The following is a 27,040-nucleotide window of genomic DNA, read 5'->3' on the forward strand; positions in this document are numbered from 1 at the left end:
TTGTTACCGTCAGAAATTATCGCAGATAAACCTTGCTATTATCAAGGTTTATCGGAAATACGATAAAAAACGACCGCAATGCATTAATATCGCTGAAAACTCAGCGATATTCATGCATTACCGAGCTAATGCTCTTAGCCATGTTATCCACCTCCCATTGGATAACATGGCTAAGAACTGCTCAGGGCAGGTGGTAGCTTTTGGAGATATTCGCCCTTATCTCGAATATTTCCAAAAGTTGATAATAGGAGATAGCGATGTTAGCGACTGTTTCCAGTCGCTAACATCTTGGCATGCCCACTTTGCATGTCATTAGTGATAAATATCACTCACATGCAAAGTGGGGCCCAAGATGGTCGCTATCTTCTACTAGCCGTCGCTAACTGGTGTTAGCAACAGCTAGGTAATACACATATAATTTTATCTCCGCGAAGCGGAGCGCTGTTACAGATATATATCTTGTTTCTGAACGTTAATTTCTCAAAATGCACTGAAGCACATATATTGAGACCTAGCAAAGGCACATCGGGCTACCAGTCCCTACAATTTTGCCAAGTTTCGTGCAAATCCATTCAGCTGTTCGATCCTACCGAGAGACAAGATGGCGGCCGCTACGGACTGTTTGGAATGTTTACAGACACCGGAGAGCCAATCAGCTTCGCTTCGCAAAGCTCCGTAACGCGAAAAGTACGCGAAGCGGTGCGCTGTTACAGATATATACCTTTTTTTGAACGTTAATTTCTCAAAATCCACTGGAGCACATATATTGAGATCTAGCAAAGGCACATCGGGCTACCAGTCCCTACAATTTTGCCAAGTTTCGTGCAAATCCATTCAGCTGTTCGATTATTATTATTTATTTATTTTTTTGCCCCGCGGGGCCCTTTTAAAACCTCCACATCAAACCTAGGGGGTGAGCGACAATGTACTATGCCCCCTTATGGTAATTTGCCCCTTCGCTTTGGCCTCCTCTTGTCTCTCGATCCTACCGAGAGACAAGATGGCGGCCGCTACGGACTGTTTGGAATGTTGACAGACGCCGGAGAACCAATCAGCTTCGCTTCACAAAGCTCCGTTGCGCGAAAAGTACGCGTAGCGGAGCGCTGCCCAGTCCGCTGTTACAGATATATACCTTTTTTTGAACATTCATTTCTCAAAATCCACTGAAGCACATATATTGAGATCTAGCAAAGGCACATCGGGCTACCAGTCCCTACAATTTTGCCAAGTTTCGTGCAAATCCATTCAGCTGTTCGATTATTATTATGTTTATTTTTTTTTGCCCCGCGGGGCCCTTTTAAAACCTCCACATCAAACCTAGGGGGTGAGCGACAATGTACTATGCCCCCTTATGGTCATTTGCCCCTTCGCTTTGGCCTCCTCTTGTCTCTCGATCCTACCGAGAGACAAGATGGCGGCCGCTACGGACTGTTTGGAATGTTGACAGACGCCGGAGAACCAATCAGCTTCGCTTCACAAAGCTCCGTTGCGCGAAAAGTACGCGTAGCGGAGCGCTGCCCAGTCCGCTGCTACAGATATATATCTTTTTTTGAACATTAATTTCTCAAAATCCACTGAAGCACATATATTGAGACCTACAAAAGGCACATCGGGCTACCAGTCCCTACAATTTTGCCAAGTTTCGTGCAAATCCATTCAGCCGTTCGGGCTAAAAGTGAGGCCAACCGCCCTATGGAAATTAACATGGGAAAAACGCGTTTTGGGACCCCCCTTTTTTCTCGGCCCCCCCTTGACGAACCCCCCCAAAATTTTCAGGGGCTGCTCAGAAACAAAATGTGCCATTTTCCTGAAAATTTCAGCCAATTCCGTCCACAAACGCCAAAGTTATTAGACATAGAATTTTCAAAAAACCCATAGAGAAAAAATCCTAACTATATATACCTACTGGCGACCGCCAGTAGGTAATATATATATATATATATATATATATATAAATAAATAAATTCACTGAAAAAAACATAGGTTTCACACATGTTATAGTTAGGAATTAGCATTTCGAAAACCTTAGAAATTCACTGAAACAACCATAGGTTTCACGCATGTTATAGTTAGCTGGACATTTCACTCATACAAAATCTTTGAAATTCCCCTGTTATAGTTAGTTCAACTAACTATAACTCGCGCGCCAGCAATGCACTGCTGATGATGTCACATATTACATCACTCATGACATGGTCGGTGACATCACTCATGACATCACTGATGACATCTCAAATAATATCACTGATGACAACATCCATTGAATGTGTGTTTTTATGATAATTAAATATGTTTTATATCTATATCTCAAGGTCGATGGAAGAATACATGGGTATATAAGTGTCTAAACAGATGATTTTTTGTGTAAAATTGATTGTATGACTGACCTATTAAGTGTATCTTAGTGAATACATGTATTATTGAGTAATGTTTTAATATTTAAATATCTGTATCAGTGTCTCACTTTGTGCATAAGTGGCTGCACGGGTTGGTGACTACCTTCATGAAAGTCTATATAGGTTATTAGTTGTTTTTTTAGTATCAGTATGAGTGTCTGGGTGTCTGTATGGTTCGGTGGGTGATATTACTTAGCGCCTAGATGCATGAATGAGTGACTTACTGTTTGTATGTGTTTTGAAGACAGCATGTGTACAGGACTGTATAGGTGGATGAGTCTGTGTATGTGTGTGTTAGTGAGTGAATGTCTGTCTCAATATCAGTATTATTATTATTATTATTATTAATATTATTATTATTATTGCATTTTTAGTGCGCAGCAGCTACCCACAAAGGGTTTCCCAGCGCAAATTAGTGAAGATGTTGAAGTAGGGCTAAGGTCAGGAGGAGTGTCTAGATGTTAAATAGCAAAGTTTTTAATGCCTTACGAAAGCTCATGTAGTTAATCTCATTGCGTGCTAAGAAAGGCAGGGAATTCCATTGCACAGGCCATAGATACGAAAAAGATTTGCCGCCCTTACAAGATAGTTTGATTTTGGGGATGACAAACCTTTTTGATGTAGAGGAATGAAGAGAGCGGGATGGGCAATATGGGTGAACAAGCGAGTGAAGATATTTTGGGGCCATGCCAGCATTGATTTTGTGCTTGAAACAGAGTGCTTTAAACTTAATTCGGTTTTCGACCTTAAGCCAAGGAAGGTCACGAATGTATCGGGTAGTGGAAGTGGTATTTTGGATTTTACATAGCAGTCTGGCTGCTGAATTTTGGACCGTCTGCAGTCTGCGAACGGTAGCTTTCTTTGAACCCAGATAAAGCACGTTGCCATAGTCAATCTTAGAAGGAATCAAGGCATTGACTACCGTTTTCTTTGCTGATTCAGGCAGCATCCAGCAGATCTTATTAAGCCACTTTAGGATGGAAAAGCACGTGGCGGATGTTTTTACAACTTGCTGGTGCATATTGAGGGAGTCATCAATGATAATGCCTAGGTTGAGTGCCTGTGAGACTGGGACGGGGAGAGTGCACATTTCCTGGGGCCAATGATGCGGGCCCCACAAGTTTTTATTTTTGCCGAGAATGATGACTTCACTTTTCTCCCCGTTTAGTTTGAGAAAATTGTCCTGCATCCAGCCTGCAATTGTAATAAGACCTTTTTTGAGTGTGGAGGAAGTATCAGTATTCTCAAAAGAGAGGGAAAAGATCAGCTGGGAATCGTCTGCATATGAATACATCGATAGGCCTGAATCTTCCACCACCTTAGCTAAGAGGCTCATATACAAATTGAACAATAAAGGACTGAGTGTGGAGCCCTGTTTCACACCATGTTCAAAGACATTTGTGTCCGAGCAGGCGAATTGAGAGAAAACTTGAAAAGTGCGTTCATTCAGAAAGGAGATAACCCAGTTAAGTGCAGAATCGCGGATACCTAGGGACTGAAGTATGTTGATTAATACAGTGTGTGATACCGTATCGAATGCGGCACTTAAGTCTAGAAGTATAAGGGCCACAGTTTCTCCCTTATCCAGCTCTATAACTCCTAATAAGGTGGTTTCTGTAGAGAATGCAGCTCTAACGCCTGATTGACAAGGGGGCAGCAAGTCTTGGGCAGTGGCAAATTCGGTTAGAGTATGATGAACATGCTTTTCCAAAATCTTGGAAAACACAGGTAACAGGGAAATTGGCCGAAAGTTGAAGGGTTGATTTGGGTCGGTTCCAGCTTTCTTTAGCAGGGGGTGAATCATAGCATGCTTCCAGTCAGCTGGTACAGTCTCTTCCTGTAGGGAGGTGTTAAGAAGATCCGTAATAATGTCCAGTGATAGAGTGTCAAGCATTTTGAGTATGGAGCAGGGTAGGGGGTCTTTAGGAGATCCAGATTGAATGGTGTTAGTTTGGTTAGAATCATGGTATTAAGTCAGGGCCAGCTATCCAAGGTACTTCTAGGGTTCTGAAGGGCATGTATGTCGGAATTGCAAATATAGTTGTGAGTGGAGGAGTCCAGTGAAATTGTTGCTGATGGGAGGCAACTGTTCTGTGCAACTGCAATTCCTTGGTAAATTTTGTCCACTTTATGTATAAAAATAGGTGGCCAATGTGTCACATTGCTGTTTGTTTAAGTCCGGTGGACTGGCTAATGTTTTAGAACCCGCAAGTTCTTTCACCATCTTGAATAATGTTTTGAAGCGGTTTAGACCCTCCGGGATGGTGGAGCTTACATGGTCGGCTTGTGCCTTATTACAGAGTGTGTGATATTTAGTTAGTTTACTTTTGTACATTTTTTTTGCTTCTGGTGAGTAATTTTTTCTCCATTTCCGTTCAAAAGTTTTGCATTCAGATTTTTCTTGTTTCAGTAGTTCCATGAACCAAGGGGCGGGGGGTCGCTAGCCTTTGCGTTTTAATTTGGTCAGAGGTAGGCAAGTGTTAATTGCCGTCCTGAGCCAATTCTGTACTGCTGTAGATAGAAAATGTACAGATTGCTTCGAACAAGGAAGGTGCAAGTTTAGGAAGGTGTTCAATCTTTCAATATCTAACTTTTTCTAATTCCTAATTAGCTTGGGTTGATCAGGGAGGACCCTAGACTTATATATGGCTACTTGAAGTGAGAACCTAATCAAATAATGATCTGACCAGCAAATCAGTAGTGCGGGAGGAACATTAATATCCTTGAGATTAGTAAAAATGGGGTCAAGTAGGTGACCTGCTGTATGTGTGGGTCCAGAGTTTTGCAGGTTTAAGTTAAGAGAAGCTAGATCGGAGATGAGCTCAGAGGTTGATGAGCTGGTTGTATTTTCTAAATGTAAGTTAATATCCCCGATGAGGGAGAAATTGGCAGCCTTCATGGCTAGGGGACTTATGATTTCTGGGAGGGCCGTTGCCCATGCTGTGGCAGGGCCAGGTGGATGATAGACAAGTATGCCAGAAAACGTAAAGTTGGGGGTGAGGGCAAGCTTAAATATAGCTGCTTCACAATTTGGGCTAGGCAGGTGAGTGAGATCACAATTGTACTATTTTTTAAAGAGGATAGCAATACCGCCTTCTGTTTTATTAGTGAGGTCAATTCTTTCTATAGCATAATGATCGGGTACCGCCACCGCAATTCCGGGCCTGAGCTCTCTTGGAGCCAGGTTTCTGTAAGAAAAAGGGGCTTCGGGTTAATCATCCATTAGTAGGTTAAAGATCTTAAATTTATGTTTAGGTAAAGATCTTTGAATTGGGATTGGCTTTGATCGCTCTTGTCGCTATCCCTATTCCCGGTTAGCTTGCGCTCTGGAGAAACTGTGAAGCTACAGTTAGGGCAACGTGCAATTGCGCCCTCCAAATGTAGTTTACACCATTGCTGTAATTGTGGGATTTTTAGAGCCCAGAGCTGCTCAAGGTTGTACCTGAGTGATGGCTGATTGCTGTTGTGGATGTGCGTGGCCTGGGTCTCTCCATCTGCTTGGTTAATTGCGAAGTTAGCATTTGAAGGAGTAGGACCAAGGTTACTGGCCCTGGGCCCGGTCCAGGCGCGGACGGGCGCAGACGGGCTTGCTCCGCTCGTCCGCTGCGTGGACGCTCAATGGGATCCATTTATCCTGACTGCGCCCAGCAACTAGCCCGCTGCCCGCTCCGAATAACTCTAAAATGGCGGTGGTTTTTGGCGGCAGTCCCCGGTGTTGCCAAGCTTCCCTGTTCCTAGTCGACAGATTCAGGTGAGTTAAAAGTAACTGTGCAAATTAGCAACTGTGCAAAATAATGCGTGGGGTTTTAGCAGAGGAACACAAACAAATACTACTTTTCGTAAGGTTCTTAAAAACACAACCTCCCGGCTTCCGCCATAGGAGTTACTGACTAATGACAATTAGGCAGGGCAATGGAATTAGGCGTCTTTTATCCTGACTGCGCCCAGCAACTAGCCGGCTGCCCGCTCCGAATACCCATAAGATGGCGGCGGTTTTCGGCGGCAGTCCCCGGTGTTGCCAAGCGTCCCTGATCTGTTCCTACTCGACAGATTCAGGTGAGTTAAAAGTAACTGTGCAAATTAGCAACTGTGCAAAATAATGCGTGGGGTTTTAGCAGAGGAACACAAACAAATACTACTTTTCGTAAGGTTATTAAAAACACAACCTCCCGGCTTCCGCCTCAGGAGTTACTGACTAATGACAATTAGGCAGGGCGATGGAATTAGCCGTCTTTTATCCTGACTGCGCCCAGCAACTAGCCCGCTGCGCGCCCTGAATACCTCTAAGTTGGTGGCGGTATTCGGCAACAGTCCCCTGTGTTGCCAAGCGTCCCTGATCTGTTCCTAGTCGACAGATTCAGGTGAGTTAAAAGTAACTGTGCAAAATAATGCGTGGGGTTTTAGCAGAGGAACACAAACAAATACTACTTTTCGTAAGGTTATTAAAAATACAACCTCCCGGCTTCCGCCTCAGGAGTTACTGACTAATGACAATTAGGCAGGGCAATGGAATTAGGCATCTTTTATCCTGACTGCACACAGCAACAAGCCCGCTGCCCGCTCCGAATACCTCTAAGATGGCAGCAGTTTTCGGCGGCAGTCCCCGGTGTTGCCAAGCGTCCCTGATCTGTTCCTAGTTGACAGATTTAGGTGAGTTAAAAGTAACTGTGCAAATTAGCAACTGTGCAAAATAATGCTTGGGGTTTTAGAAGAGGAACACAAACAAGTACTACTTTTCCTAAGGTTATTAATAACACAACCTCCCGGCTGAGTAAGAACATAGGCTTTAAACCAGTATATGTGAGTATTGATGTATGTAAGTGAGTATATGTGAGAGTGAGAGATTGGAAGAGTTCCTGTATAAATAAGTATGTGTTTCTATAAGTGATTATTTAAGAGAGTAAGTATGTGTATGTTTCTGTATTTGAGATGTCATCAGTGATGTCATGAGTGATGTCACTGACCTTGTCATGAGTGATGTAATATGTGACGTCATCAGCAGTGCATTGCAGGCGCGCGAGTTATAGTTAGCTGAACTAACTATAACAGGGGAAGTTCAAAGGTTTTGTATGAGTGAAATGCCCAGCTAACTATAACATGTGTGAAACCTATGTTTTTTTCAGTGAATTTCTAAGGTTTTTTAAATGCTAATTCCTAATTATAACGCGCGTGAAAACTATGGTTTTTCAGTGAATTTGCAAGGTTTTTTTAGATGCTAATTCCCAATCTATAACGTTTGTGAAACCTGTGTTTTTTCAGTGAATTTCAAAGGCTTTGTAAATGATAATTCCTAAATGCATTATTTATTATATTTCTTTCTTTTTATAGTAATTTCCTACATTTTTATTTAAAATATTGATACTTATTTTATTATTTAAATTAAAGTTCATATTCTTAATGTAAAATAATAAAAACTAAGTTCAAAAATATTTTTTCAATATATTAAAATTACATTCTATATAATTCCTTTTTCATTGTTTTTTTTTCAGTATTTGTACCGTACAGTGATCGCACCGTCCAATGTACAGTACATCGTCCTCTGGGCGTACGCGCACACACGTTACAGATACGCTTTGACGTTACACTCTCCTTGCTGAATTTTAATCATTCAGCTACTACCCAAGTACTCATAGTGAAAGTGTGTCTTAGGGCATGAACTGCTTCAAACACCTATAGACTATGCATCCAGTGTTCTATGCACCGACAAACTTGTCTATTATACCTTCAATTCCCCAATCTGTATTCTTACACTTCAAGTAAACACTATCATACTTCTGTTTCAGTATTGTAGTGACCATACAGCACTATGTGTTTATCTATACACTGTTCTGAAAGAATCCATTTACTACATTAAAACACTAATCAGCAGATGTACAATAAGTGCTACATCCCCAAAGATATGCCAGTTATTGTATACTGTGACATAATCTCCTTGTAGCGCAGGGCTTTATAATGTGATACACCTTCCAGATGCGTCACATTGTAAATACCACATATAATGGCACATCTTTTACCCCACCAGTGCATCACAAAAGTGACGCAACAGCTGTGTAAGAGAGACACAAGGGCGTTGTAAATCCACCCCTAACACATACAAATTCACCCAGGCAGTTTCACTAGCAGTGCAAATTGAAGCATAGACTTGTAACATATTTATGTGCATATGCTACATTCATGTGTTTCGGAAGTAATACAGTATACTATAGGTAAACAGCTTATAGATGTATGCTGTAGCACTTCCTTATAGTTCTGTACTTCCACATTCACCATACACTAGTAATGTATTCATTCATAAATTTATAAACTTCACATTCATTCTGAGAAACTTTTATACACTAGTTCTTTCTTTGATCAGTTTTTAGTTTTCAATTTTTTGGGGTTTTTTTCAACAAGTTTTTTTTTTTACACCAAGAAAATGGAACTGTAATTCAAAAAGTATCCAAGACGAACAAAATAATTAAAAAGAAAAAAAAACTAATGTTGAGGACAGCGATGCTCCTGCATCCTGCATTTCATCAGGTCAATAGATTGTTTCCCATAACACAAAAGTTTATCGCAATAAATGCATTAAATTTTAACATTAGCAAAATCAGGATCAATTTGTGGGTGTGGACTGCTTGCTGGAAATGCTGCTGCAGCAGTTGATGTTCATGCTGCAGTAGCACGTGGGTTGTCCTGCAAGGTCCGACTTACAGGTCGAGCAAAGTTGTTTGGATGCAAGTTCTTCACATGTCACACCATATGTGCTGTGCCAAAGGAGTAATTGTTATATGGATCACCCCTTGAAACAGTTGTTTGGCAAATTTTACAAGTTACTTTTGGAGCATTAACCTTTTTTTCCCCTTCTGGAAAAGTAAAAAACTTCCAAATTACAGCTTCTTTCCTCTTCTTTGGAGGTTCTTCAGGAATGAAATCTCCATCTGAAGAATGGCTGAAATATGAGTCCATTGCTGATATTATGTTGGTCTTCCTTCTATTTTACAGGATTCTCAGAAGAAATGCTTCTTCTTAGAAAGCCAAAGTAAAATGATTAAAATGGGACGGAACTTTCAACATTTGCAAAAGGAACTATGATGAACCAATCAAATCTGTTCTTTTAAAGTCACATGGCTTTCCGTACGCTTACGCTGAGCTTAATGTGCTTTAAAGAAGCGAGTACGCATAACGTTCCACCGCGATTTGTATAACGGATTGTAAAACTAATATATGATTGTTCAAAGTTTAAAAAAATAATTTTCATAACTACTCTAGATAATGTATTCTATTAGTATGTTCATTAAATACATAAATATATCTTTTTACACAATTAAAAATATTCGCGCCTTCCGCGTACGGGGTGCCGCACATGACATCACACAGATACTTTGATGCGATGCATAACGTCCAAGCGTATTCATAGCGTATGCATGCGTACGTGCTGAGAATGATTACCAGTACAAACTATGGTGTGATCACTCTCTCACAGTCAAATCAGAGCACAGGGCGTGCTACGAGAATGGTTACAACTGGTCACTCATTGGAGATCCGATACTGGCCCTGCCTCTGCGCTCATGAAAACCCCGCCCATGTCTCTCTCTGTTGTTAAATATTGGTGCACAAACTCACACTTACACATGCGTTGTGCACGCCTGTCCACACTTTCCCAGTTATCACCATGTAGCTTTCTTGCTATTACTAAGCCTAGAAACCAATACAATACGTCATTCGTCTAGACCGCGAAAACGCCACCAATGACGGCCCTGGACTTAGTTTGGTCAGCCCCCGCGGTTCTTATATTTACCAGATACTTACGTACGCACGCTCTCTTTTGCCTGCACTGACTCTTATCGTCATCGATTGTAGTACGAACTGTTTGTTCGAGAGCAGAAGGACTCATGACACTCGACGTGGTGTCATTGCTGCTGCCGTCCAGCCAGGCCACCATAGCCACAGTGGCAGCGTCGACCGCGCCCACCCTCCCAGGCCCAGCCAAAGCCAAAGCCCCAGCCTTTGAAGACAACACTAGAGAGAATAGAAGCAAAGGTAGTAGAAGCCATCATAACATCAGACTGTAAATTGTACCTGCATAATAGTATTTTTTTTTTACTGTCACGTGGCCCTCCAAGCTCTGTTTTGCTTCATTTTTGTGCGACACATACTTTGTACTTCATTGTGTTTGGTCCCTCCTAATCCTCCCGTCACTTTTAAAATTTATTACTGCCTCACGTGGCCTTATTTATTTATTTATTTATTCATAGAGCGCTACATTTATCCTGGAGGATGTCACGGCGCTAAAGATTACGGTAACAGGTAGACGGGTGCAATTTGAGGGGCCAAATCATAATTGTGGGAATAAATGTGTTTTAAGTTTTTTCCTAAAGGTGTTGTAGTCTTTGGTCAGCCTAAGTTTGACTGGAAGCTCGTTCCAGTACTGTGTCACCAGGTAGGAGAAAGAATGGCCACCTGTTCTAGATTTGTTTATATTTTTGTCTCAGCAAGAGCAAGATGTTGTGACCTTAGTGGTCTGGCAGGGAATAAAAGTGTATTTTGTTTTTGAGGATCATGGGGCCTGTGTTGTGAAGAGTCCTGTGGGCATGACCAAGGAGCTTGAAGCAGGCTCTGTGACGCATGGGTAGCCAGTGAAGGTTTTTTAGGCATTCCTTTGTAGAGCTGTATTTACCTTTGTTGCATACAAGTTTTGCTGCAGCATTCTGCACCACCTTCCCAGGCCTCTATCATTATTCATCATATATGATTGATCATAATCTTTCCTTCTGCATCATGAAGGCGTCCTCGGCCTTTTCTTCATAAATTGTGCATGCATGAATTTCTGTGTCGTATTTTTTAATTGTGCCCCGTGCTATAGCCTGTATTGTTCCAATTTGTACATTCATATTAGTATTATTTTTTTACTGTGTCATGTGCTCTGTGCTTCATCGTATATGCTCTCTCCTACTCGTTACTGTACTTTTAATGTTTATTGCCACCTCACGTGGCCTTCCCAGGCCTCTATTCTTATTGATCATATATCGTTTATCAGAAACCGTTTAGTGCGACCATTATTTCGGCGCAGTGCCGGCGTTCTGAAGAGTGGACGGGGCTGCGTCGCACGTTGAACGTTTGCAGCACCAGCCAGGTAGTGCTCCGAACGGCCGATGGCAGCCTCAATTGTTAAATAAATTGTGCATGCATGCATTTCTGAGTTGTATTTTTGAACTGTGCCCCGTGCTTTAGCCTGTATTGTTACAATTTGTGCATTCATATTAGCATTATGTTTTTTACTGCGTCACGTGGCCCTCCCAGCTCTAATTTCTTTTCTCTCCCATGAATTTTAATATTTATTATAGTCTCACATGGCCTTCCCATACCTGTTTTCTTACATATTGTACTTTCATAAATATGTATGTTGCATTTTTGTGCTATGCCACGGGCTTTCTGTTTCAACATACTCTCTGTGAATCATTTGTTTCCTTTTAATCCTCCCCAGACTTAAAATTTCTTGCTTCCTCTCGTGACCTATAGTTGTTTTTTTCTGTGCTCTAGTTGGCCTACGAAAGTTTTGCCTCCTCAGACTGGCATACATTTAATACATAATACTTGTTGGATTTATAACTTTGACACTACGGTGTTGTACTAACCCTTTATTTGGCTTAAGTTACCTAACCATTTTTCCCTCTATCGTACATTTTTTTATGACATGCTTTCACCAAAATACATGTTTTCGACACTTCACCACTTCATGATCAGTCTTTAAGTGCAATTGCTCCCTTTTTTGAAACTGTAATGATAATTGTTTCTCTATGATTAAAATGTTACTCTTGATAGTTACGTATACCAAGGCTGTTCATGTAAATGCTACTACTGGGCCTACAGCAGTAATTGTGCCACCCACACAAGAAACTCTAAATATAAAAACCACCCCGGCACTGCACGGCATGAGCGTCCATTGTTAAACTGTTATGTTTTGAAACTGCATCCATTTGACAGGCCTTACCTCTGTATTTGTGTAGACTGTACTCTACATCCCTCGCTTAAACTTTCTGCACACGACATATTTTTAAAACTACATTCGTATCAGAAAGTTATTTTACATTAACTTTTTGTGTTTAAGAAACATTTGTGTTAAGTTGTTAAACTAATTTCTTCTTTAACAAACTTTACTTTTCAAAATTAATTTGGAGGAAGCATAACCAGTGATTATTCCATTCTTGGCCCTCCTCCCACCCCCGTCCCCTCCGTTAAAACTCTGGGCATCAAGGTCAGACAGGACCTGTCCATGCATGGCCAGGTCAGTGCCGTGGTGTCCTCCTGTTTTCTCTCCCTCCGGATGATCCGGAAAATCTCTCGTTTCTTTTCTTTTGATTCCCTTAAAATCATTATTTCTGCCCTTATTACCTCCCGCCTTGATTATGGCAATAGCTTGCTCGCTGGCATTCCTGCCTATGAATCCCGCCGCTTACAAGCTATCCAAAATCAGGCTGCCCGTCTCATCTTTCACTTGCCCAAAACCCATCACATCACTCCCGTCCTCAAATCCCTTCATTGGTTGCCCATTTTTCAGAGATCTTTGTTCAAATTGGGGTGCCTTGTTTATCGGGCCCTTGATCACTCTGCACCGGCTTTCATCAATTCTCTGATTTCCCTTCACACCCCTGCCCGCACTCTCCGTTCATCATCTTCTGCCCTCCTCACTGTTCCCCGTTTTCACAAATCTCGCACTGGTGGAACCCGTTTCTCTGTTCTTGCCCCCCGGTTCTGGAACTCTCTTCCTCTTTCTATGCGCTCGATCCCTATCTTTTCACACTTCCGTAAAGCGCTAAAAACTTTTCTGTTTGCCCTGGCCTACCCCCGCTAATCCTCTTGGCCCTGTCTGTCCGGTTCTTTAGAGCTCCCAGAGCCAGGAAGCCGTTTTGGCCATCGCGCGCTTTACAAATATTTTCATTCATTCAACTGATCAATCTTCACAACGTGATCCATCTTCACAACGTGATCAATCTTCACAACATATACCAGGTGCACCACGTTCTGCTACTTGTAAATTGTGTATACTATACCTAATAGCATATGATGTACATATTGGTTCCTCTTTAGAGGCTCGTGTGCTTTCATATATTTTTACAAGTAAACGATGCCTTCTTCTCAACCATATGTCTCTTAACACCAAATATATGTACATATTAATTCCTATTACAGTTACTTATCTTTAAGTAATACATTTCCCATAAATGTATGTACTAAAATTCTCTACTCCACCATTATATTTTCAGTTTGCAGAATGCTACTTAACTCAGCAGCCAGTTGCTCCGATTTTTACTAATGTCATATTTCTATAGAATTGCAATGAACCTAATGGAGTCATCATGTTTGACTTTAAACAATAATATGACAAAAGTTGTAGGTTTGCTGTATGGTCTCCACATCTGGGAACATTCTAAGTCTATATATCCAGTGTATAAACCTATTGGTTAGAGGTGTTCCAAAGATGGTGTTTACATACCCACCCACCAGGGTAATGATAATATTCAAGACCAAAGAAGGCCCAGAACGCAAAATGATTACAGATACACCAGAGCACACTCTATCATTATATTTGTAATCCTAGACACAACCCAGGTCAGTCCAGAGAACAGACATCACTGTGGGGCATTCTCCCACTAGAAGGATACTGGTGGGAGACTGCCCCACAGTGATCTCTGTTCTTTGGACTGACCTGGTTTATGTTTAGGATTACAGATATAATGATAATATCCTCTGGTGTAGCTGTAATAAATACGTTTGACTTTAACATTTCAATGATAAATAAGGTCTCACACTCTAGTGTTGTCCTGAACATTGGATTCTTGTTCATTTTGATTTTTCTTACAAGATCTTTCATAGATGAAGACGTATCATTACTTTTTAACCAAGTATAGTAAGATAGTGCCTTTATAGTTGTGAATTTTCAATATTGTTTGTAGTAAAGCCATTTGAATATGTTTGAAACAGTTGTAACTATCTCTAATCCTGGATCTAAAAACAGCTAGACTCATGCATAATATATTGCAAACTAAGTTTTCAATTGTTAGCATTGCTCTAACATTCCTACTTAATTTTCTTTTTGAAATTCAGCAATTATTTTGTTTAGGTGTTCAAATATAAATTTAAATCTTCCTCCTCTTTGAAGGTGAAGAAGCAATACCGCTCCTCTACACATAAATGTTCAATGGTACTCCAAAAAGTAGTGGTAATTCCACTATCACTATGGTAGATGTCTGACAATAGAATCTATGATACAGTTACACCACTATTCCATGGTCATAATCAAAAAGGCGTGTTTACACTCAAGAAAAAGAACAATCGTGCACTTTTTATGCTGGACAGTATTGCTTCTAAACACTCTTTCACTGCTTTTTTCCATACCTTCAAAAAAGATTTAATGGAATTACATGCATATTCTTTCAGGTCTGTATATCTCTAATGTAAAACAAACCTACTTGTTTTTCTTTTCTTTTCTCACTGACATATATAAACTCATCAGTCACTCCTATGGCAAGCTTTTGCAATCCTGAATACTGAGTGAAACATTTTGTGTGAGAGGGTGTCCATGCATAACCATGCTAAGTTTTCTTTAGCTGCATGGACGTATGTAGTGTAACCTGTCAAACACTTTAAAATGCTACCCTCCCACTAGTCCTAAAGGCGGATGTAGAATTCAACCGTTCTTCATAAAATAGAATTGGATGTCACTAAGTACAATGTATTTCTGTATTATGTAAGCCCTAATGTGCCCCTTAAAGATTACAGTGAAGTCCAGACACATACTAACTGAAACACAACAAACAATAGTAACCTGTAAAATTTGCCAAACAACTATTTCAAGGTGTGATCAATCCAAAAAATACTCCTTTGGCACAGCAAATATAGTGCAACACATAAACAACTTGCACCCCAACAACTTTACTTGAGCTGCAACACAGAGATTGCACGACAACACACTTGCTGCTGCACCAAGCATATCAACTGCTGCAACAGCATCTTCAGCAAACAGTCCATACTCACATATTCATCTCGAATTTGGTTAACTTAAATTTCTATGCAGTTATTGCGATTAACTTTTGTGTTACGTGAAACAGTTTATCAACCTCATCAAAAACAAGAAACAGGAGCATTGCTGTCCTGAACATTATTCATTAGACATTTATCAAGCTTTTTTGATGTAACAACTACCCCGGCCGAAGGCAGTAAGAAATTTGCACACTTGCTACCTTTCTTGTGTCCTTTGCATCACACAGTGTGTCCACTTGCATTGGTTGCTTAGATGTGCTACCCATTTCTCAGGTTCCCACTGCGGAATCCAACGCACAGTCTGTGTAATGGACTGGAAATCCAAACATCCACTTCCCTCCCAAGGCAGTGGATACTTTGCGCATCTGTAGTCTTTGTTATTTTTCACCTTCTTTATCTTCCACTCAATCAACACATCATCTACATATACACACCTATGGCCCTCTATCGGCCCTTTTTCTTGTAACTACTTCCCCGCTAAAGGCAGAGTTTAATTTGCTCACTTGTAGCCTTACTTATTTTTTACATTATTCATCTTCCACTCAATCAACACATTCATCTACACATACACACACCACTGCCTTTCTTGGCTATTGTTATCAACTATTCGTCTATTTTGTATTCAAAGTTCAGGCCCTTTATAGAGCCTATTGTTGTAGCTACAACCCTGGCTGAAGGCAGTGGGAAATTTGCCTACTTGCTGCCTTTTTTGGCTGGAGTTATCAATTATTCTAGAATTTCATATTGTGATTCAAAGTCAAGTCCCTTTATGGAGCCTTTTTGTTCTAGCTACTACCTTGGCCGAAGGCAGTGGGAAATTTGCACACTTGCAGCCGTTTTTGGCTGCGGTTATCAATTATTCTTCAAGTAATTCAAAGTTCAGGCCCTTTATTGAACCTTCTTGGTAACTACTACCCATGAATGGCAGTGGGTAATTTGCTCACTTGCGTCCTTTCTTGCGTGCACTTGCTTAACTCCTTAGATGAGATACCCATTTCTCAGGCTCCCGCTGCGGAATCCGACTAACAGTCTGTAATGGACTGGAAAACCAAACACCCATTTCCTTTCCAAGGCAGTGGGTTGTTTCCGCATGTGCTACCTTTCTTCCTTTTCACCTTATTCTACATCCACTACCTCAAACACACCTACCTCCTACCTTTCTAGCTGCTTTTGCCAAGTATTATACTAATTCAAAGTAGAGTCCCTGAAATGGGCCCGGTGTTGTAATTTGTTAGCCCTACTGCCCACTGTGGTAACTTAGTGCACTTACATTGCTTCATTTGATGTTGTAGCCATTTCTCAGGCTCCCACTAAGAAATTCGACACCCTATCTGTATAATGAGGTGGAAATCCAAAGATCCACTTTCCTGACAAGGTAGTGGATACTTTGAGCTGTTCTAGTGTTTCACCTTTTTTTACCTTCTTCTCAATCAACACATCATCTTCACATAAAACACACCAACATTCTGCCTTTTTTTGGCTGGAGTTATCAATTATCCTTGAATTTCAAATTTTCTGATTCAAACTTATGGCCCTTTATTTTTTTGTTGTAGCTACTAGCCCGGCCGAAGACAGTGGGATATTTGGCCTTTCTTGGCTGGGGTTATCAATTATTCATGAATTTCATATTCTGTTTCAAACTCTTGGCCCTTTATTGAGCCTTTTTGTTGCACCTACTAACCTGGCCGAAGGCAGTGGAAAAGTTGCTCACTTGCTGCCTTTCTTGGCTGGGGTTATCAGTTATTGTTCAATTTCATTTTCTGATTCAAAGTCAAGGCCCTTTATCAAGCTTATTTGTTGTAGCTAATACACCGGCCGAAGGCAGTAGGATATTTCACACTCGCTGCTTTTCTTCACTGGGGTTGTCAATTTTTTTTTTATTTACCTACAACCTTAGAAACAATATTTTCATTTAGAAACAAATTTCAAAGTAATCGTCTCTGTAAAACCTCTTTGCCATGTTCAGTAATTTCTCCAATTCTTATATCTTGTGGAATAGTTCCATAATCAGCATCATTTGCTTACTGCATATTTGTAATAAGTTCCTTATATTCAAAATATGACCAAATGTTAACATATCCAATCCTACATTATATTGTTTACTTATACTACCTGTGGAGCATGACAACAAATATGAATACCACAAGCTATCTGAAGAAGCTTGTTGTGAAGTTTCAAGATTCTTGACGAAAATGAAACTTCTCATTATTGATGACCTAAGCATGGTATCAAACTTAATGCTTGCCTTTGTGCATTTAAGACACACTAGCGGTATGAAACGTCTTCCCGCCAGTCCCCACTATAATGGCCAGCTCACTTAACTGATCTAGGCGCCTTTTGGCGTGCTGGCAAAGTTACAGGCACACGTGATCACATATTTGTTCAAATGGCACAAAAATCCGCCAGTTCGTGTGAAAATTTACGAACTCTTGGATTTTTTTGCCATTTCACACGACTTTGCGCACCGCGAATGCGCAAATTTCGCCCATACTTAATGTACATTTTATTGAGCGACTGCTGTAAAAGGATAGCCATTTTCAGGTCGGAAGTTATCTTTTGCCATGTTAGCCTATAATACATATATCACATGGCAAATACGCTATGATCTTCCCACAATGCTTTTCAAACCTGTATATATGCTTCATTAATTGAATGCCTTTATTATTCAGCTGGATGCTCTAAGTAAATGTTGTAAGCTCTCACTGCACTACTGTCAGTGCCTGCAGTATACAAAAGCATACATCTCTGAAACACGTCTGACCCACGTATACTTATCAGGAACTCTTGCACCTCTCAATGATGGCCATGATATATTTATTGGGGCCAGGGCTATAAAAAAAATCACATTTACTTTGTCCTTGGAACAAGTAGTCCCATCCCCTGCAGCACAAATCCTTCAGCTGCCAATTTTCAATAAAATGTACTGGAGCAGGAATGGGAACTGTCTCCTACCGAGGTAATATTTGCGTCCATATGTTAATGACCTTCCACCTTCCACAACATTGATCCAAAGTCATTATTATAAGAGTGAGTGTTCAAAATAAATGTTTTAAGCTGAGACTACACTACTGACAGCTTTTCTAGTAAAAAACATTGTACACACATTTGCAAAGTTTACTACTATGAGGCTATGTTTCCTACTCCCAGAATGCTCTGCGATTTGATGCAAATAATGGCAGAAGCTTAAAAGCAAGATTGATGATTCTTTACTTTCAAACTAAAATGTTCATAAAAAAGAGAAAGCAGAAAAAACTACTATAAAACTTTACTTACCATTTTTTTGCAGAATCTTTTAGTAACGTGTTGATCCATACTATTTCTCAAAAATGTCATTATGGAAAATCTCTGTAACTAGTTTCAAAAAGAGTATGGAAACCAAAATTAAACAAACATTAGCAAAGGCAGTAAGTCTAAAATTGATGGTCAGCTTTTTAGTTTTGTCATTGCGTGACTTCTTTTGGCATCGTGTTTCTAAAACCTTACTGCAGTAGAAGCTGCTGTGCCCTCACCATTATAACAAACTTTGGCAAAACCCAACATTTTTGGTTTTAAAAAGCGCAAAATTTCACAGTTGTTACTGGCACTGAACAAAACTACTTTGTGTGCCAATATCCAGGTTATGAAACTGCATATTCTGACCCTGGAACTATGGTTACCATATAAATACTTATAACATTTTATTTCAAAAACCTATTCACCTGTAAACCATGCAATACTAATTACAACTTACTTTTAACTTTCTTTTCAACAGGCCCAATGTTTGGAATGCAGCAGAGGAGCACCTTCAATCCATAAAAGGAAATGTAAATCATACTTACCTGGTACTGCCTATATATGTAAAACAAAAAAACATTTTGTTGAGTCTAAACACCTTTTCCATTAGGACTATAAAAAAGTTTATAAAAAAGTTGTGTAAAAAAATAATTGACTCATTTGATTGTCAGATATCTACCTTGGTGACAGTGGAATTACCACTACTTTTTAGACTACCATTGAACAATATTGTGTAGAGGAGCGGTGTTGCTTATTGACCTTCAAAGAGGAACATTTAAATGTATATTTCAACAGTTAACAAAATAATTGCTGAAATTTAAGTATAAATGTTACAGGAACTCCAACTCTAAAAAGATTACTATGTCAAGCTTTTACAATCCTGAATGCTACGTTTTCTGTGAGACGATGCCCATGCATAACCATGCTAAGTTTTCTTTAGCTCCATGCACACATGTAGTGTAACCTATCAAAACACTTTAAAATGCTACCCTCCCACTAGTTATAAAGGCGGATGTAGAATTCAACAGTTCTTCACAAAATAGAATTGGACGTCACTAAGTACAAAGTGTTTCTGTATTATGAAAGCTCTAATGTGTCCCTTAAAGATTCCAGCAAAGTCCTCACACATACTGACTGAAACACACCAACCATTAGTAACCTGTTAAATTTACCAAACAACTCTTTCAAGGCGTGATCAATCCAAAAAATCCTCCTTGGGCACAGCAAATATAGTGCAACACAGAGATTGCAGAACAACCCACTTCCTGCTGCTTCAAGCACATCAACTACTGCAACAGCATCTTCAGCAAACATTCCATACTCACATATTGATCTTCAATTTGCTAAACTTAAATTTCAATGCATTTATTGCGAATAACTTTTGTGTTACGCGAAACAGTCTATTAACCTCATCAAAAACAACAAACAGAAGCGTTACTGTCCTCAACATTAGTTATTAGACATTTATCAAACTTTTTTGTTGTAAAAACTACCCTGTCCAAAGGCAGTGGAAAATGTGCACACTTGCTGCCTTTCTTGGCTGGAGCAATGAATTTCTCAAAAATTAATTCAAATTCAAAATGCAGACCCAGTACTCAGTCTTCATGCTAACTACAAACCGTGAATGCCAGTGAGTAATTTGCACACTTGTGTCCTTTCTTCCATCCTTTCTACCGCACAGTGACTGTAGTTTCTGCACTTGCACTATTTGCTTAGATGTTATACCCATTTCTCAGGCTCCCACTACAGAATCTGACGCACAGTCTGTGTAATGGACTAGAAAACCAAACACCCACTTCCTTTACAAAGCCATCGGTAGTTTCCACATCTCCTGTCTTTCTTAATTTTCACCTTATTCTACATCCACTAGCACAAACACACCTACCTGCTGCCTTTCTTGGCTGTCTTTGCCAACTATTATTCTAATTCAAAGTAGAGACCCTGAAAAGTGTCGGGTGTTGTTATTTTTCAACTCTATTGCCCACAGTGGGCACTTAGTACACTTGCTTTGCTTCCTTAGATGTGGTAGTCATTTCTCAGCCTCCCACTGCGGAATTTGACACCCTCTCTGTATAATAAAAAGGATATTGAAAGATCCACTTCCCTGACAAGGCAGAGAGTAGTTTGCATATCCGCAGCCTTTCTTATTTTTCACCTAATTCATCTTCTACTTGATCTAGACACCATCCACACTTACACACACTTACTTGCTGCCTTTTTTTTGCTGGGGATATCAATTATTCTTCAATTTCATATTCTAATTCAAAGACAAGGCCCTTTATCAAGCCTTTTTGTTGTAACTACTTCTTCAACTAAACACGCTAGGTAATTTGCACTTTTGCAGCCAATAACAATATTGGAAATTTTAATTAAAAATGTTGTAGCTGGTCAAGTTTCAATATCAGGAAGATCTTTTGTAGCTGTTGCAATAATTTTTCGGAATGGACCTTCTACAACTTCTGGACATTACACTGTTTATTTAAAATCACTGAAAGCTTGGATACATTGTAATGGGAGTCAATTAGTTTATAAGCAACGTTTGCCTAAAGAGTTACCAAAATCTTACCTAATATTTTTAAAGTCAAAATTTTAAGATCAAAATTTGGTCTTTCAGGATTACTACTGACAAAGTAGATTACCCTGGTGTTGTAGAGTATTTTATAAGTGAGGGTGAGTCGCTTGAAGGCGATCCTATTCTTAGTATTAAGGCAGTGTAGGTTTATCAGGTGGTGAATGATGTGGATGCAGCAGAGGACATTGATAATCACTCAGGTGGAGGTCTTATGCACTTGTTGTAACTTTTGTACATGTTTGACTGGAATTCCTATATACAGTGTTTAGCCACTGTGTAGTCTGCTGCTTATAAAGGACTGTGTCACTATTTTTCTTTTGTTGACGATCCAATTATAAATGTTGCAGAGAAAGTGGTATAGCAGTACAAGGAGACGGTGTAGACTTGCTTACACATACAAAGGGAGGAGTTGAGGATGAATCCTAGGTTGTGCACATGCTTGATAGGTGTTGGTACTGTCCACAATGTACTCAGCTAGCATAAGTCATCCGAGGCTGAGAGGGTGGGTCTGAGGATGAGTACTTTCATTTTATGCGAGTTCATGTTTAGAGAGCTGCTCTTTATGTACTTGGTGACGTTGCAGCCTTTCTTATTTTTTACATTATTCATCTTCCACTGAATCCATACATTATCTACACGTACACACACACACACCTACTTTCTACCTTTCTTGCCTATGGTTAACAATCGTTTCTTACACTCCCACTGCAGAATCCGACTAACACTCTGTAATGTACTGGGAAACAAAACACCCATTTCCTTAACAAGACAGTAGGTTCTTTCTGCTTCTGCTACCTTTCTTCCCTTTCACATTATCCTACATCCACTACTTCAAATACACCTACCTACTACATTTCTTGCTCCCTTTGTCAAGTATAATTCTAATTGTAAATGGAGTCCCTGAAATTGGCCCGGTGTTGTAATTTTTCAGCCCTACCGACACAGTGGTAACTTAGTACACTTACATTCCTTCATTTCATGTGGTAGTCATTTCTCAGACTCCACTACAAAATTTGACAATCTATCTGTATAATGAGGTGGGAAACCAAACATCCACTTCCCTGACAAGGCAGTGGGTACTTTGCACCTCTGCAACCTTTCTAATTTTTCACCTTTTTTATCTTCTCAATCAACACATCATCTACACATAACACACACCAACTTGCTGCATTTTTTTGGCTAGGCTTATCAATCATCCTTGAATTTTATATTCTGATTCAAACTCATGTCCTTTATCGAGCCTTTTTGTTCTAACCAAAGTGGAAACAATACTATTTTGGAATGGGTAAGGTGAATAGACATATTCTATATTTTTTAGTACTGTATTTTACTATAACAGCCTGAGCCTTTTCCTAAAGTCATAAGGAATGACTGATTTCAAAATTTAAGAAAACATAAGAACAGAATATCCTTATAAGTAATTATATTTATATAACTTTGTAAATGAGTATAACTCTACTAATTAAATGTTATTAGATAATGGTCATTATATATAATATGTTTTGTAAGCCAAAATAGGTGAAAACGTTAGTTTTGTATTTATATATTATGAAAACTGATAAAATTAACTGTTTATATTTTTATAGAAGGAGCAACAACATAAAGAAAAAATTATGGAAAGAGAACAGCCTCATACTGAGGAGATTTTTGACATTACCTTGAGTGTAATTCAAGAACTAATAGTATCTATCACAGGCAATGAGAGTGAAGAGGGGAATTTAGTGCTCCAGACATGAGCTATGATTACAAAGACGAAATCTTTAATACACACTTTCTAGAAGCATTAAATTATCTTGACACTTTAGAACGAATGAATTTCGATACTGCTAACAAGGAAATTGATGTGTATGAAATACCTGATGAACTGATTCAAAGTCAAGGCCCTTTATTGAGCCTTTCTGTTCTAGCTAATACCGTGGCCGAAAGCAGTGGCCGGGGTTATCAATTATTCTTGAAGTAATTCAAAGTTCAGGCCTTTATTGAACCTTCTTCGTAACTACTACCCATAAATGGCAGTGGGTAATTTGTACGCTTGCTACCTTTTTTGAGTCCTTTCTAACGCACAGTGTGTGTACTTTGTGCACTCGCTAAACTCCTTAGATGAGATACCCCATTCTCAGGCTCCCACTGCACAATCCGACGCACAGTCTGTATAATGGACTGGAAAACCAAACACCCACTTTCTTTACAAAGCAGTGGGTAGTTTGTGCGTCTACTGTCTTTCTTATTTTTCACTTTTTTTATCTTCCACTTAATCAACACATCATGTGCACACACACACCTACGTTCGACCTATCTTTGCTATGGTTAACAACTAATCTTCTATTTCATATCCATATTCAAAATGCAGGCCGTTTATCAAACCGTTTTATTGTAGCTACTACCCCGGCCAAAAACAGTGAGAAGATTGCAAACTTACTGCCTTTCTTGCCTGGGATCATCAATTATTCTTCAATTTCATATTCAGATTCAAAGTCCTTTTTCGAGTCTTTTTGTTGTAGCTACTACCCCAGCCGAAAGGAGTGGGAAATTTGCACACTTGCTGCCTTTCTTTCCTAGGGTTAACAAATTCTCTTGAATTTCATATTATAATCCAAACTCATATCCCTATATCAAGCCTTTTTCATGTAGATATTACACGGCCAGAAGGCAGCGGGAAATTTGCGCACTTGCTACCTTTCTTAAGTGGGCTTATCAATTATTCCTCTTAAAATTCAAATTGAAAGTGCAGGCCCTTTATTGAGCCTTTTTGGTAACTGTTACTCGTCAATGAGTAGGTAATTTGCGTACTTCCTAGCATTCATGTACAATAAAAAGCTTAACAAAAGTCTACCAATATTAAAAAACAGCCACTATGGTCTATGTTTATCAAATCTACTGTTTCTTATCCTAATTCAAATTACAGACCCTTTATTGAGCCTTCTTGGTAACTACTACTCGTGAATGGCAGTGGATAATTTCCACACTTTCATCCTTTCTTATTTTTTCACATTATTCATCTTCCACTCAATCAACACATCATCTACACATACACACACCTACTTGCAGCCTCTCTTGGCTATGGTTATCAACTATTCTTCTATTTCATATCCGTATTCAAAGAACAGGCCTTTTATCAAACTTTTTTGTTGTAGCTTCTAACCCAGCCGATGCCAGTGCGAAATTTGCACACTTGCTGCCTTTCTTGGCTGGGATTATCAAATACTCTTGAATTTCATATTCTGATTCAAACTCAAGTCCCTTTATCAAGCCTTTTTCATGTAGATACTGCACTGCCAGAAGGCAGTGGAAATTTGCGCACTTGCTACCTTTCTTAGCTGGCCTTATCAATTATTTTTCTTGAAATTCAAAGTGCAGGGCCTTTATTGAGCCTTCTTCGTAACTATTACTCATCAATGGCAGTGGGTAATTGGCGCACTTCCTGCCGTTCATGTTAAATAAAAAGCTTAACAAAAGTCTACCAATATTAAAAAAGAGCCAGTATGGTCTATGGTTATCAAATTATACTGTGTCCTCAGGTAATGCAAACAGTGACTAAATAGCTTTCATTGATGTTTGTTTCAACAACTGCCTTCAATCTACACTGCAGACAGCTGGGTTCACTATTTGAATTCAGGTTTCCTTCTACATTAAGGACAACATTGTATTCAGCCTTTCTTTCCTTAAGGCAGAGACAATTATACTGTGTTCCCAGGTTCTGTTATCTGTGACTAAATAGCATTCTTCAATCTTTGAGTCAACCACTGCCTTCCTGAGATTCTATTCTCTGACTAAATGGCATTCAACGACCTTTGTATCAACAACTGCCTTCAATCTACTCTACGGACAGCTCAGTTCACAAGTTCAATTGAGCTTCCCTTCTACATTAAGGACATCATTGTATTCAGCCTTGCTTTCCTTGAGCCAGAGACAATTCTACTGTGACCTCAAATTCTGGTATCTACAACTAAAGAGCATTCTTCAATATTTGTGTCAACAACTGCCTTCAATCTACACTGCAGACAGCAGGGTTCACAACTTGCATTCAGATTTCCTTCTAGATTAAGGACAGCATTGTATTCAGCCTTGCTTTCCTTAAGGCACAGACAATTATACTATGTCCTCACATTCTGTTAACTGTACAAAATACAATTCATCAATATTTGTATCGATTAGGACCTTCAATGTACATTACGGACAGCAGGGTTCACAACTTCAATTCACTTTTGCATGTAAATTTCCCTTATGTCTACAAAGAGGAGCCTTCAATAAATTCTGCGCTCACTAGAGTTCACAACTTGATACCAATACCGCCAGTAGTACAGAAAACATTCAATACTATCTTGATCTATTTAAAACAGACAATTTCACAATGTCATCACATGTTCTTACAGTTTGTATATCAGGAAATACAGCCTTCATTTCTTAAAATGATAGATGTTTCTACTGTATGTCTTCAGATTTTGTATTAAAAAAGAGACAAAAAGCTTTCCTCCATTTCTGTGTCAACTACTGCCTTCGACCTACACTACGGACAAGAGGATTAACAACTTCAATTTACCTTTCCATCTATACTAGGGACAACATTGAATTGCTTTATTTAAGACAGACAATTGTACTGTGTCCACACATTCTTTTGGTGGCAGTGGTGGAAGCGACTAGGAGCATTGTGGATGCCAGAGGCTGCGCGGCGGTGGTCCGTTTGGACCTCAGCGCAGCCTTCAACACGGTTAACCATCCCCTTCTGCTTCATCGTATCCGCCTTGCCGGAGTTGCCGGAAGAGCCCTTGAATGGCTCCAGTCTTTCTTGTCTGAGAGATTTCTCTGTTTTTGAGGAGGAGGCTTCATCAAGCCAGCTCCAACTGTATGACGGCGTTCCCCAGGGATCCTCACTCAGCCCGACCATGTTTAACATCTAAATGAGACCATTGGCTGAGGTGGTACTTCCCTGGGGAATTCAGCTTGTCACCTATGCTGATGATACTCAGTTGGTCGTGTCCCTAGCAAGGGATGACGCCATAGGCCGGGGGATCAACTATCTGACCCCCTGCCTCACTAAAGTGCTGGAGTGGATGACTGCCTCCTTCTTGAAACTAAATGGGTCCAAAACAGACATCATGCTTCTGGGTTATAAAGCTCCCATTAACCTGGACCCCTGGTGGCCGAACTGTCTGGGTCCTCCATCCCCCCCCCCAAGAATCAGATAAAGAGTCTGGGGGTTTGCCTTGACTCCTCCTTGGGATTCCAGGTACAAGCAAAGAAGGTGGTGGCAACCTGCTACGGACTGATTAGGGTCCTTAGAAAGGTCCTCATTCTTCTATAGATATATATTGTTTTCTTATTTTACTCTGTATGAAAATGTTTCTCTTATTTTTAATTAATAGGTCTGTTTTTAATAATGTCTTCATCAGATGTGCTTAAATTGATGTATTCAGTCAATCTTTACTGAATTTTTAACTGAAACAATTCTCCTTTTTTAATAAAATAGATTGTAAACATTGTGATTTAGTTTGTGACCAGTGATTTAGCTGACACTTCTGTTTGTGTGGTATGAGTGAATGATAAGGTATTGGTGGCAACAGTTCGCCTTTTGAATAATAGTGTCCAGGGATTGCCTCTTTTTGACTTACAGTGATACTAGTACCCTGTTCCCTGGAATCTGTGGGGTCTTCTCTCATTTTTTCTCACCTCATTCTTCTTCCGCCTGATGCCAGACGCATGCTAGTCCAGTCACTGATTCTCTCGCGGCTGGACTATGCAAATGCTGTTTACTTCGGGGCCCCAGTAGGATCCATTC

The sequence above is a fragment of the Lissotriton helveticus genome, chromosome 6 (genome assembly GCF_964261635.1).
Source record: "Lissotriton helveticus chromosome 6, aLisHel1.1, whole genome shotgun sequence".
Lineage (NCBI taxonomy): Eukaryota > Metazoa > Chordata > Amphibia > Caudata > Salamandridae > Lissotriton > Lissotriton helveticus.